The sequence below is a fragment of the Microcaecilia unicolor genome, chromosome 2 (genome assembly GCF_901765095.1).
Source record: "Microcaecilia unicolor chromosome 2, aMicUni1.1, whole genome shotgun sequence".
NCBI lineage: Eukaryota > Metazoa > Chordata > Amphibia > Gymnophiona > Siphonopidae > Microcaecilia > Microcaecilia unicolor.
This window is the reverse complement of record NC_044032.1, coordinates 564,613,669-564,626,704: the sequence shown is the minus strand read 5'-3', so window position 1 is coordinate 564,626,704 and position 13,036 is coordinate 564,613,669. Positions and strand designations below refer to the sequence as shown.

The 13,036-nt window shown below is 47.5% G+C and overlaps 1 protein-coding gene across 9 annotated transcripts in view; it reads left to right on the top strand.

Annotated features, from left to right (window-relative positions):
• Positions 1-13,036, top strand: part of CNOT7 (CCR4-NOT transcription complex subunit 7) — a 137,686-nt gene that overhangs the window by 64,683 nt on the left and 59,967 nt on the right. The gene's annotated exons all lie outside the window — the stretch shown is intronic.

Sequence of the window (13,036 nt, the reverse complement as noted above, 5' to 3'; positions counted from 1 at the left end):
CCCAAGATGTATTCCCCTATCTGCAGGTTGAACATTATCTTAGTGGGGCCCCCTTTTAGCTGACCTCCGTAGGGACAAGGAGCCCTTTGAGTGGCTTCTGGGGCTGGTGGTACAGAAAAGGTCTGTTTCCGAAATTTATCAGTGCTTGACTTGTAAAGGGTCCACTAAACCTCGCTAAATGGTGCAGTGGGAGGCTGATTCAGGTAGGGAGTTGAGTGCAGATGAATGGGAGGAGATTTGGCTGCATACTGCTAAGTTGGGAGTGTCCACCATCAGTGTTGAGAATAGTTATAAAATGTTCTTGTGCTGGTACTACACCCCTATTCGTTTTGCACATATGGGTGTGAATGTGGTGGATGACTGTTGGAGGGAATGTGGGAGATGGTAGACTTATTGTCACATGTGGTGTTTGCAACCCTTCTGGATGGAGGTATTTGCTATGTTGTGCCAGATTCTCCAGGGTGATAAAGAGCCTAGTATTGAACTTGCACTCCTGAACTGCAAATTGCCCAGCTTGGACGATAGCGAGACCTTACTGCTCCATTTGGGCTTGACAGCAGCCAGGGTAGTCATTGCTATTACCTGGAAGTTGCCCTAGACCTCTGGCCTGGAGTGGGTTGTTTGGTAGATGGACCATTGGTAGGTTATGTACTGTCTCACAGAGCTCCATCGCTTTAGGGTTTGGTCTTTTGAGAGACACTGGAGAGCATATCAGCAGTGGAAAGCATATTCTGGACACTAGAATTTGCAGGCTTCCTTTCTTTCTTGAGGTAATATGGTTTTTCTTTGCTGGGGGAGGGGTAGAGAGTTGTCTTGTTTGTATTAGATAGGTGCACTGAAGAGCAACCTGTGTATCTATCTGATTTTCTATGTTAGCTGTTGTAGTGGCATATTTCAATAAAGGTTTGTTTTTTAAAAAAAAGAAAATAAGCGAGGTGATGTCCTGTGTAAAGACAAATCTGGCCAGCCTGTTAACAGTTCACATTGCTGGGTACTAATATATGGAGACAGGCTGAAGTAGCAGATATGATAGAAGCCTATAAAATCCAGAGTGGAATGGATAAATGTGAACCGATTGTTTACTGTTTCACAAAGTACAAACATTAGGGGGAAACACATGAAGTTACTTAGTAGTACATTTAAAATAAACAGGAGAAAATATTTTTTATTCAATGCATAGTTAAGCTTTGGAACTCGTTGCTGGAGAATGTGGTAAAAGCATTTAGTGTATCTCTCTTTTTAAAAAAAAGATTTGGACAATTTCTGGAGGTAAAGTCCATAAACTGTTAAGGTAGACTTAGGGAAGCCATTTCTTATCTATGGGGATATGTAGCCTGGAATCTTGCTATATATTTTTTTGAATATTGTTAGGTACTCATGACCTGAAATCTCAACTGTTAGAAAAAGGATACTGGTCTGGATGGATCTTTGGTCTGATCCAGTATGGGCAGTTCTTGTGTCTGAGTAACCCTGAGGCCAAGAGAATGGAAGGTTAGGGATTTCAAAATATTGAGCCCAATTTTCAAAAGGACTTGTGCATTTATTAGCTGGTAAATGTACAAGTCCTCTGGCATTTATGCTTATATTTGGTCATTTTACTATTGTTATACTGTTAACAAAATTGTAAGTTTTATGTTAAACTGCTGTATACCACCTTGGATGAACCTCTTCATAAAGGCAGTTAACAAATCCTGATTAATAAATATAGTGCTAGGTTCAGCATGGGTGGGAAACTAACACTATAAGTACAATGGCAATATTCAGCCCCTATAGGTATAGCTAAATAATGACATTTAGGCTAGTCCTAAAGTAAACCACTTAGCAATATGTATAGCAGCTGAATATTTCCACTGTAAGTATTGTCACTAATTGTGAGCAATCACATGTATATTCAGCACCGCCGAATATACATACTTGCTTAACACCACAGCTGGTGTTTAAAAACAATTTGCTGACTACCGGGTCTGAACATTGACCCGAATGTGTTCTTATTCAGTTACTCTAGTCTGGCCATGACAAAGAACATCAGTGTTCCAAGATTAGTTACAAGACTTAATTAATATACCACCAATAGCAAAATAGCAGCTAAGTGGATTACAAATAAAAGCTCAAGAGAGAGCTAACAGTGAAAGGAAAATAAGGTAGAAGGTTATAAGGCAAAGAAAAGGGGAGGGTAAAGAATCAAGGGTTAAAAACTTGTTGAAAGAGCCATGTTCTATAGTCTTAAATCCAGCAAGGCCATAGATGTTTCTGGCCAAACATTTTAATACCTCTTCTGTATAGTTTTACTTTTATAGTTGTTAGTTGTTGCTGAGACAGATAAAGGGCTTGTTTTCTGGTTGAGACCATGGTTTTCCAGAATCTGGCTTGGTAGCAAGATTGATTCAAAGTTTAAAAAAAAAAGCCAGTTGAAATCCTAGGAAGGTTCAATGTGTCAATTAGAGGTGTAGTAAAAACTGACAATCTATGCCTCCTACTAAAGGTGGTAAAGTCAAAAGTAAGAGGTTCACTCGTAAGACCAAGGGAAAATAAAGTAAAAATTGCCTTCCTGAAGCCAAGGAACACTATTTGAAGTGATCTAAGAATTATTGTAATCTAACATTGAGGATTAAGAGGACCTGTTTTACCTTTAGGGTTAGACTACAAGATAGTGGCATCAGCAAATCAGTTCTGAATTGATTTTGGTCCTGTCAAATGGCAAAATGCTTTATCACATCCTTACTCTTTGGCCTGTGGAGTTCCTCAAGGTGCCATACTTGCTCCAATTGTATTTAATATTTTCATGTCTCCCTTGCAAACCCTTATTCAGTCTTTAGACTTAAACCATTTGTCCAGTCGACATCCTGATTGTAACTAGGGTAGACTGATATATCTCACAGGAGATTAATTCTGTTAACAATAAAATAAACCAGATAGTGGATTGGTTCAGCACTTTAAGCTTAAACTGAATCCAGATAAGAGGCTCATTATAGGATGTACGGGCCCATTATAGGGTGTAAGGACCCACCCTCTCTCACTGCACCATATGCCTGGAATAGACTTCCTGAGCTGGTACGTCATGCTCCATCTCTGGCTGTCTTCAAATTTTGGCTAAAAGCCCACCTTTTTGATGCTAACCCTTAGTTACTTGTTCAGTACCCTTATTTTATCATCTCCACCTTAGTAATTCCCTTATCTCTTATTTCTCCTGTTTGCCTGTCCTAATTAGATTGTAAGCTCTGTCGAGCAGGGACTGTCTCTTCATGTTCAAGTATACAGCGCTGCGTACATCTAGTAGCGCTATAGAAATAAGTAGTACCTCCATTTCACTGATAGGGACCCAAATCACCTTTAGTTTTTTCATTAAGTTCTTGGGAATCATCCTTAATGAAACTATGAGCTTTGAGCCCCAAATTTCCAACACGATTAAATGCTGTTTCTTTTAGCATAAACAAATCTACTCTATTTGTTATTTATTCAATAAATCAGCACGCATTCGTTTGTTATTTCCCGCCTAGTCTATTGCAGTTCTTTGCTACGTGGTGCTCGGTATCTTCAGTTAGCCGAAAATATAGCAGATAAACTAATTGCAAGATCTAAGAAATTCAAACACGGCACCCCACTACTTCACAAAAGCATTGGCTACCTATCTCACATAGGATTTCTTTTAAGGTCTTATCCTTAGTACATAAAACACATTACTCAGGTACTCCTGATACCATATTCTCCATCCAGAACTCAGATCATCTCAATCCAATTGTCTTGTCGTGCCATCCTTTCAAACCATCTGTTTTGACTTCATATGTACTAGGATATTTAGTGAAGTGGTCACACTCTTTGGAACACCCTACCTGTCTCTCTCCACATGTACTAGGTTTAATTCTGGTTTCAAAACTTTTCTCTTTAAATGTGTGGTTAATCTCCAACCTTTTATGTCTAACTCCTTGCTCACCTGGGAGCCAAACTGGTATGATGGCACTCTCAGGCTCTTCAGAGCTATACATCCTCTTTCCTATCTCAAATTGTATTTCCTGTCCCCTCTTTTTTTTCAATTTTCTTATTGTTAATGGCTCTAAAAGGTGCCTAAAGGGCGATATATCAAATACTAATGCATTTGAAATTTGAACTTGAAATTCTTCTAAAGGGACATGTCATGTGTGAAGGATTTGCTAGAGAACCCTGCCAGTGGATTATCTATTTATCAACCAGATAGCAAGACCCTTGCATCTTATTTTTCTGGCTGCTAGTTTTTTTTTATTTTCTAGTTGTCTCTCCCATTTGAGAATGAATTATTCTCCAGTTGTTTCAGTTGATCTTTTATGGTTTGAATTTCATCCTGTATCTGCTGAAGATTTTATCACAAGAGGTTCCCAACACATGGTATGTGAACCCCAAGGGATATGCGACTTCTAAGCAGGGAAGTATGCGGCACCCAGCAAACTGGCCAATATAAATGCCGGTTTTCTGCTGCTGCAGCTCCCTCCCACACACAATAGATGCCCTGTATAGCCCAAACTGTGACTCTCCCATTTCCAAACCTCCCCCCACCCCCACCCCTCCATCTTCCCTGCTCATCTTGTTGCCTTTCCAAGTCATTTGCTGCAGATGTGGCAGCAGCAGAAACAACATGAAGATGCATGGGACCGTTTCCCTGTGTGTGCTGCCGCCTGCTTTGCCAGTCACATCCTCCTCTGATGTAACGTCCTGCATTGGAGTGCATGACCAGCAGAGCAGGCAGAGGTGCACACTGGGAAATGGTCCCGTGTGTCTTCATGTTTCTGCTGCCGCCATGGCATTCGTAGCTGACAACTTGGAAAGGCAAAATGAAATGGTGAGGGGGGGGGGGGGAAGAGAGTGCCCAGATGATGCTGACCTGGAGAGGGGGAGACAGAAAGATTCTGGGTGATGCTGACCTGTTGGGGGGGGGGGCGCAGAGAGAGACTGGGTGATGCTGACCTGGGGAGGACAAAAAGAGACGGGTGATGCTGACCGTGGGGGGGGGGGGGGGAGATGGGGAGAGACCGGGTGATGTTGACCTGTGGTGGGGGGAAGAAACAGAGATAGACTTGTGATGCTGACCTGTGGGGGGGGGGGGGAGGAGACAGAAGTAGACTCAGTAATGCTGACCTGGGGGGGACAAAAAGATGGGTGATGCTGACCATGGGGGGGGGGGGGAGGTAAGACACAGGGAGAGGCTGGGTGATGACCTGCATGGATGGGGGGGCAGAGAGAGACTGGATGATGCTGATCTGCATGGATAGGGGGGGAACAGAGAGAGACTGGGTGATGCTGACCTGGCAGGCCACTATAAAACACAGTATATAAATAGTTGATTTAGCCTGTAACTTATTAACATAAGTACAGCAAAGTAAAATAAGAAATAGAAGTTAGTCAATTTAAACTATTAACTGTATCTTCCAATATTTTTAGCTCAAAAAGCAAGTGACAGTTTGACTAGTAGAAACTAGTTTAATTCTATCGGGAATTTTTAATAGTTGCTGTTGAGAGGATCGAAGAAACCAACCTGGTGCATGTTGATGAACACAGCAGGAGTGTAGATAATATGGATATTTATGATATCTAATTTTATAAATCATAAGTGATGACGAATTCAATTCACAGTGAAAAAGGAAGCAAGTGAAAAGCTTTAACTACTGGTTTGACATGATTGATTGATTTGGTACAAGTAATCAACTGTGCTTTGGAGTTTTAATACCAGTTGCAGCCTCTAAATTAGCTTTTTTCTTTTTTGCTCTTTCGAGGATGTCTTCTGTCCAAATTATTAATGCTTTAGTGGTTGATGTTGTTTTTCTTGATTTCGCCACTATTAAAGAAACCTCTCTTGGCTTTAACCTCTGCTAATTATTGCCCAGTTTCTAATTTGTCTTTTTTTTTTTTTTTGTTACATTTGTACCCCGCGCTTTCCCACTCATGGCAGGCTCAATGCGGCTTACATATTACATACAGGTACTTATTTGTACCTGGGGCAATGGAGGGTTAAGTGACTTGCCCAGAGTCACAAGGAGCTGCCTGTGCCTGAAGTGGGAATTGAACTCAGTTCCTCAGTTCCCCAGGACCAGAGTCCACCACCCTAACCACTAGGCCACTTCTTCACTGGCAAAGTAATTGAGAAGAGTGTCTTGTCAGCTGGACAGATTTCCTGGAGGAGCAGAATATCCTTGACCTTTCCAGTATGGCTTTAGAAGGGGACATACTTAGCTTGGAATATCCGTTCTGGAATTCCTTGTTTCATATTGATGGGAGGTGGTTAGTGCTTCTTGTCCTGAATATGCCTTGTTTTTAACACTGTAGATTAGGGGTCCTCATCCAGTCTTCGAGGTCTACAGCTCAGCCTGTTTTCAGGATTTCCACAATGAATATGTATGAGATGTATTTGCATGCAGTGGAAGCAGTGAATGTATATAGGTCTCATACATATTCGTTCTGGAAATCCTGAAAACCAGGCTGGGTTGTGGACCTCGAGAACTGTATTTGAGGACCCCTGCTATAGATCAGAACACTTGAATTGTTTGCTTTCAGTCAATTAGTACACGTAATTCTGCTTTAGGTTGCTTTAGTTTTCTTTTTCTTTTTTTCTTTTTTTTTTTTTCTTTTTTTGGACAGGGTGATCGAGGGTAGTACATGTAATTCTGCTTTAGGTTGCTTTAGTTTTTCTTTTCTTTTTCTTTTTTTTTGACAGGGTGATCGAGGGTAGTTCTTCTTCCTTGAAGCTACTTAGCTCTGGGGTTTCTGACTGTGGCTCATTTTCAAAGCACTTCCTATATAATAATTCTCACTTCCAACATTCTATGGGTCTGGCTGCCTGTGTTCGTGATTTCTTTGGAGTTGGTTTGCTAGGCTCCGTAGCACAGGCTGACGTCACCATAGCCATTATGAAGTCAACATCAGAACCCGGGGGGAAAAAAAACATGCGGTCAACAGCTGCCCTCCCGACTTACCGCTGTGGCTCAAGCCTGCCTGCCTCGCGAATTAGCCGCCCTCCCGGTTAATGAGTGACGAGAGACGAGAGCAAAAAGCAACAGAGAATAAATAACGATGAAACGATCGAGAAGCACGCTGCAAAAACAACTTCCATGATGTCCTTCCCCGCTGCCGCAACAACCCTCAAACTTCGCAACCACCCTCTCCACACATACCAGTGAGAGAAAAACAAGGTCCTGCACGCATCTGTGCCACCATAACGACAGACTCCCCTATAAAGTAACAGAAGGTGGGGGAGGGGAGGGAGTCCTGAGACCTGAGAGGGAAGAGGGGGGCCTGAGAGGGTGAGGAGGGGGAGGGGGTCCTCATACCAGAGAGGGAGGGGGTCCTCAGACTATAGAGGTAGGGGGGACGTATCTCTGTCACACACACACTCTCACACATACTCTCTCTCACAGTCAGTGTCTTTCTTTCTCTCTCTCACTCTCACACACTGTCTCTCACACACTCAATGTCTCACACTGTATCACATTCACACGCTGTGTGTCACAGTCACTCTCACACACTCTCGGTCTCATACACTCTCTCGGTATCAGAGAATCTGTGTATCGCACACATACTCTCTCACACTCTCTCTGTCTCTCACACACTCTCTCACATACAGTGTATCTGTGTGAAACACACTCTCTCTCACACTCACTGTGTCTCACATACGCACTCACACACACACTCTCATTCTCACACACACTCGCACCCAGACTCACTCTCTGTCACACACACACACACACTCGCACATTCACTCTCTCTCTCTCTCTCACACAGTCACTCTCACACACACACTCTCTCAAACATACACACTCCGAGGAAAACCTTGCTAGCGCCCGTTTCATTTTTGTCAGAAACGGGCCTTTTTTACTAGTAGATTTATAAAGTTCCATAGGTTACTATGGAACTTTGTAAGTCTAAGTGCTTTGAAAATACACCTCCACATCTCAACAGTAAGCTCTTGGATGAAATGCAATAAACTTATTTTGAACATAAAGAAAGCTGAGGTACTTTGGATTAGCTGCTGTCCATGCTACCTGAGTTGTCATTTGCAGATCGATGATCACTTACTTCCATTGGAATCTTGAGAATTTTGTTCTTCTGTGACCTAACCTTTCATGGACAAGTTAAAGTGGTGACTTCCACTGTCATCTATAAATTTAAACTTATTAGACACCTTATACTTTGTCCTGATGATTTTAGAACTCTTACAATTTTTGCTGTTGTGCAGCCTTGATTATTGTAATTCTGTTTGGGCTTCAACCGTATTACTAAGAACCTTACTTGTCCAAACCTTTTTAGCATATTTATTGATGGTTATGAGTTCGAGTAGATTTCCCCTATGTTAAGAGCACTTCATTAGTTACCAGTTACCCAAGAATTCATTTTAAAATTTGTACACTGATGTATCTGGTTTTTACAGAGCTGGTTCATGTTTTCTTAGAGGCCTTAAGTAACAAACACTTTGTTCTCCGAGGACAAGCAGGCTGCTTGTTCTCACTGATGGGTGACGTCCATGGCAGCCCCTCCAATCGGAAACTTCTCTAGCAAAGTCCTTTGCTAGTCCTCGCGCGCCCGCGCGCACTGCGCATGCGCGGCCGTCTTCCCGCCCGAAACCGGCTCGAGCCGGCCAGTCTTCTTTTGTCCGCACTCGGTACGGTCGTGTTTCGCCGTGTCGAGCCCCGGAAAGTCGACCTCGCGCGTCCAAAATTATTTTTGACGTGTTTTTTTCTTCGGAAAAAGTCTTTAAAGTGTCGGGAAGTGCTTCGAAAACCCCCCCCCCCCCCCGGGTTTCAGACCACCCCTTCCCGTACTTCCAGCTTTTTGCCCCCGATAAGTTTTCTTTCGTCGTCGGGGTAGGCCTCTTTTCGGCCTCGGTCGAGATTTTCTCCCTTCTAAATTTTTTGGTGCTCTTTTTCCGTCATTTCGGATTTTGATTTCGCCGGCGTGATTTTTCCGCCCATGACATCGAAGCCTTCCAGCGGCTTCAAGAAGTGCACCCAGTGCGCCTGGGTAATCTCGCTCACTGATAGACACTCGTCGTGTCTTCAGTGTCTGGGGGCCGAGCACCGCCCTCAGAACTGTAGTCTGTGTTCCCTGCTTCAAAGGCGGACTCAGGTAGCGAGATTAGCCCAGTGGAACGTGTTGTTCTCGGGCTCTTCGTCGGCATCGGCACCGGGATCTTCGAGTGCATCGACGTCGTCAGCGTCCAGACCATCTTCCTCGGTCGCCACTGTATCGAGTGCATCGAGGCATTGGGCCTCTGCATCGGCGCCAAGGTATCGGGCGACTGCATCGACGTCAGTGGTACCGGGACTTCGTCTGCTGATGTCGTCGGACGGTGGTGCATCGTCAGGAGTGCAGGTGAGGGCTGTCCATTCCCCTGCTGGTGGCGGTGAGCCTTCGGGTGGGTCTCCTCCTACCCTGAGGGCTCCTGCGGTACAGCCCCCCCCGAGACCGACCTCCTTCGGCCTCGGCCCCGAGGAAGCGACGGCTGGATTCTGCGTCCTCCTCGTCGGTGCCGGGGAGCTCCGGTGACATGCTTTGGAAGAAGTCGAAGAAGCATCGACACCGGTCGCCTCCCCGCGTCGGCACCGAGAGCTCTGGGTCGCCGAGGGAGTCGGCACCCAGCAGGCATCGGCACCGAGAGGACCGCTCACCCTCTGTTCAGGAGGTGTCGATGCGCTCCACTCTGGACAGCCCGGAACAGCCTCCTCGCCCGGAACAGGTTCTGACGTCGACGCCTGCATCGACCTCTTTGCCTTTCTCTGCAGCCGCTCTGAACGAGAGCCTCCGGGCCGTTCTCCCAGAGATTCTGGGAGAGCTGTTGCGCCCTTCCCCTCCGGTACCGGCGGTGCTTGCGCCTCCGGTACCGTCGAGCGTGGCGCCGGCTGGCCCATCGCCCGGGGTGAGGTCCCCGACGTCGGTACCGCGTGCGGTGCCAACTGCGGCCACCTCCCAGGAGGGCTCCCCGACTACGTCGGCGGAGGGAGCTTCGCCGATGCGGGCGAGGGAGTCTACCTCTCGACGCCCCCATCGTGGACGTGGCTCCACGGAGTCGAGCCGGGCGAGGTTGCAGACACAGGTTCGTGAACTTGTGTCTGACACCGAGGGTGAGGCCTCGTGGGAGGAAGAGGAAGACCCCAGATATTTCTCGGACGAGGAGTCTGAGGGTCTTCCGTCTGATCCTACTCCCTCTCCTGAAAGGCAGCTTTCTCCTTCTGAGAGTCTGTCTTTCGCTTCCTTTGTCCGGGAGATGTCTACGGCCATCCCCTTCCCGGTGGTTGTGGAGGACGAGCCCAGGGCTGAAATGTTTGAGCTCCTGGACTATCCTTCTCCACCTAAGGAAGCGTCCACTGTTCCCTTGCACCATGTCCTAAAGAAGACATTGCTTGCGAACTGGACCAAGCCACTAAGTAATCCCCACATTCCCAAGAAGATCGAGTCCCAGTACCGGATCCATGGGGACCCAGAGCTGATGCGCACCCAGTTGCCTCATGACTCTGGAGTTGTGGATTTGGCCCTAAAGAAGGCTAAGAGTTCTAGGGAGCATGCTTCGGCGCCCCCGGGCAAAGACCCTAGAACCTTAGACTCCTTTGGGAGGAAGGCCTACCATTCTTCTATGCTCGTGGCCAAAATTCAGTCGTACCAGCTCTACACGAGCATACATATGCGGAACAATGTGCGGCAGTTGGCGGGCTTGGTTGATGCTCTTCCCCCTGAGCAGGCCAAGCCTTTTCAGGAGGTGGTCAGGCAGCTGAAGGCGTGCAGAAAATTCCTGGCCAGAGGGGTGTATGACACCTTTGATGTTGCGTCCAGGGCCGCTGCTCAAGGTGTGGTGATGCGCAGGCTCTCATGGCTGCGTGCCGCCGACCTGGAGAATAGACTCCAGCAGCGGATTGCAGACTCGCCTTGCCGTGCGGATAACATTTTTGGAGAGAAGGTCGAACAGGTGGTAGAGCATCTCCACCAGCGGGACACCGCATTCGACAAGTTCTCCCGCCGGCAGCCTTCAGCATCTACCTCTACAGGTAGAAGATTTTTTGGGGGAAGGAAGACTGTTCCCTACTCTTCTGGTAAGCGTAGGTACAATCCTCCTTCTCGACAGCCTGCGGCCCAGGCTAAGCCCCAGCGCGCTCGCTCTCGTCAGCAGCGTGCGCCTCAGCAAGGCCCCGCGGCTCCCCAGCAAAAGCAAGGGGTGAGCTTTTGACTGGCTCCAGCAGAGCATAGCCGACATCCAAGTGTCAGTGCCGGGCGACCTGCCAGTCGGGGGGAGGTTGAAAGCTTTTCACCAAAGGTGGCCTCTCATAACCTCCGACCAGTGGGTTCTTCAAATAGTCCGGCAAGGATACACCCTCAATTTGGCCTCAAAACCTCCAAATTGTCCACCGGGAGCTCAGTCTTACAGCTTCCAGCACAAGCAGGTACTTGCAGAAGAACTCTCCGCCCTTCTCAGCGCCAATGCGGTCGAGCCCGTGCCATCCGGGCAAGAAGGGCTGGGATTCTATTCCAGGTACTTCCTTGTGGAAAAGAAAACAGGGGGGATGCGTCCCATCCTAGACCTAAGGGCCCTGAACAAATATCTCGTAAAAGAAAAGTTCAGGATGCTTTCCCTGGGCACCCTTCTCCCCATGATTCAGCAAAACGATTGGCTATGCTCTCTGGACTTGAAGGATGCCTACACACACATCCCGATACTGCCAGCTCACAGACAGTATCTGCGATTTCAGTTGGGCACACGCCACTTCCAGTACTGTGTGCTACCCTTTGGGCTCGCCTCTGCGCCCAGGGTGTTCACAAAGTGCCTAGCTGTGGTAGCAGCGGCACTTCGCAGGCTGGAGGTGCACGTGTTCCCATATCTCGACGATTGGCTGGTGAAGAACACATCCGAGGCAGGAGCCCTGCAGTCCATGCAGATGACTATTCGCCTCCTGGAGCTACTGGGGTTTGTGATAAATTATCCAAAGTCCCATCTTCTCCCAGTGCAGAAACTCGAATTCATAGGAGCTCTGCTGGATTCTCGGACGGCTCGCGCCTATCTCCCAGAGACGAGGGCCAACAACTTGTTGTCCCTCGTCTCGCGAGTGCGAGCGTCCCAGCAGATCACAGCTCGGCAGATGTTGAGATTGCTGGGCCACATGGCCTCCACAGTTCATGTGACTCCCATGGCCCGTCTTCACATGAGATCTGCTCAATGGACCCTAGCCTCCCAGTGGTATCAGGCTGCTGGGGGTCTAGAAGACGTGATCCACCTGTCCACGAGTTTTCTCGAATCCCTGTATTGGTGGACAATCTGGTCCAATTTGACTCTGGGACGTCCTTTCCAAATTCCTCAGCCACAAAAAGTGCTGACAACGGATGCGTCTCTCCTGGGATGGGCTTCACACCCAAGGAAGCTGGTCCCTCCAGGAACGTGGTCTACAGATCAATCTCCTGGAGTTGCGAGCGATCTGGAATGCTCTGAAGGCTTTCAGAGATCGGCTGTCCCATCAAATTATCCAAATTCAGACAGACAACCAGGTTGCCATGTACTATGTCAACAAGCAGGGGGGCACCGGATCTCGCCCCCTGTGTCAGGAAGCCGTCAGCATGTGGCTCTGGGCTCGCCGTCTCGGCATGGTGCTCCAAGCCACATATCTGGCAGGCGTAAACAACAGTCTGGCCGACAGACTGAGCCGGATTATGCAACCTCACGAGTGGTCGCTCAACTCCAGAGTGGTGCGCCAGATCTTCCAAGCGTGGGGCACCCCCTTGGTGGATCTCTTCGCATCTCGAGTGAACCACAAAGTCCCTCAGTTCTGTTCCAGGCTTCAGGCCCCCGGCAGACTGGCATCGGATGCCTTCCTCCTGGATTGGGGGGAGGGCCTGCTGTATGCTTATCCTCCCATTCCTCTGGTGGGGAAGACTTTGTTGAAACTCAAGCAAGACCGAGGCACCATGATTCTGATTGCTCCTTTTTGGCCGCGTCAGATCTGGTTCCCTCTTCTTCTGGAGTTATCCTCCGAAGAACCGTGGAGATTGGAGTGTTTTCCGACCCTCATCACGCAGGACGAAGGGGCTCTTCTGCATC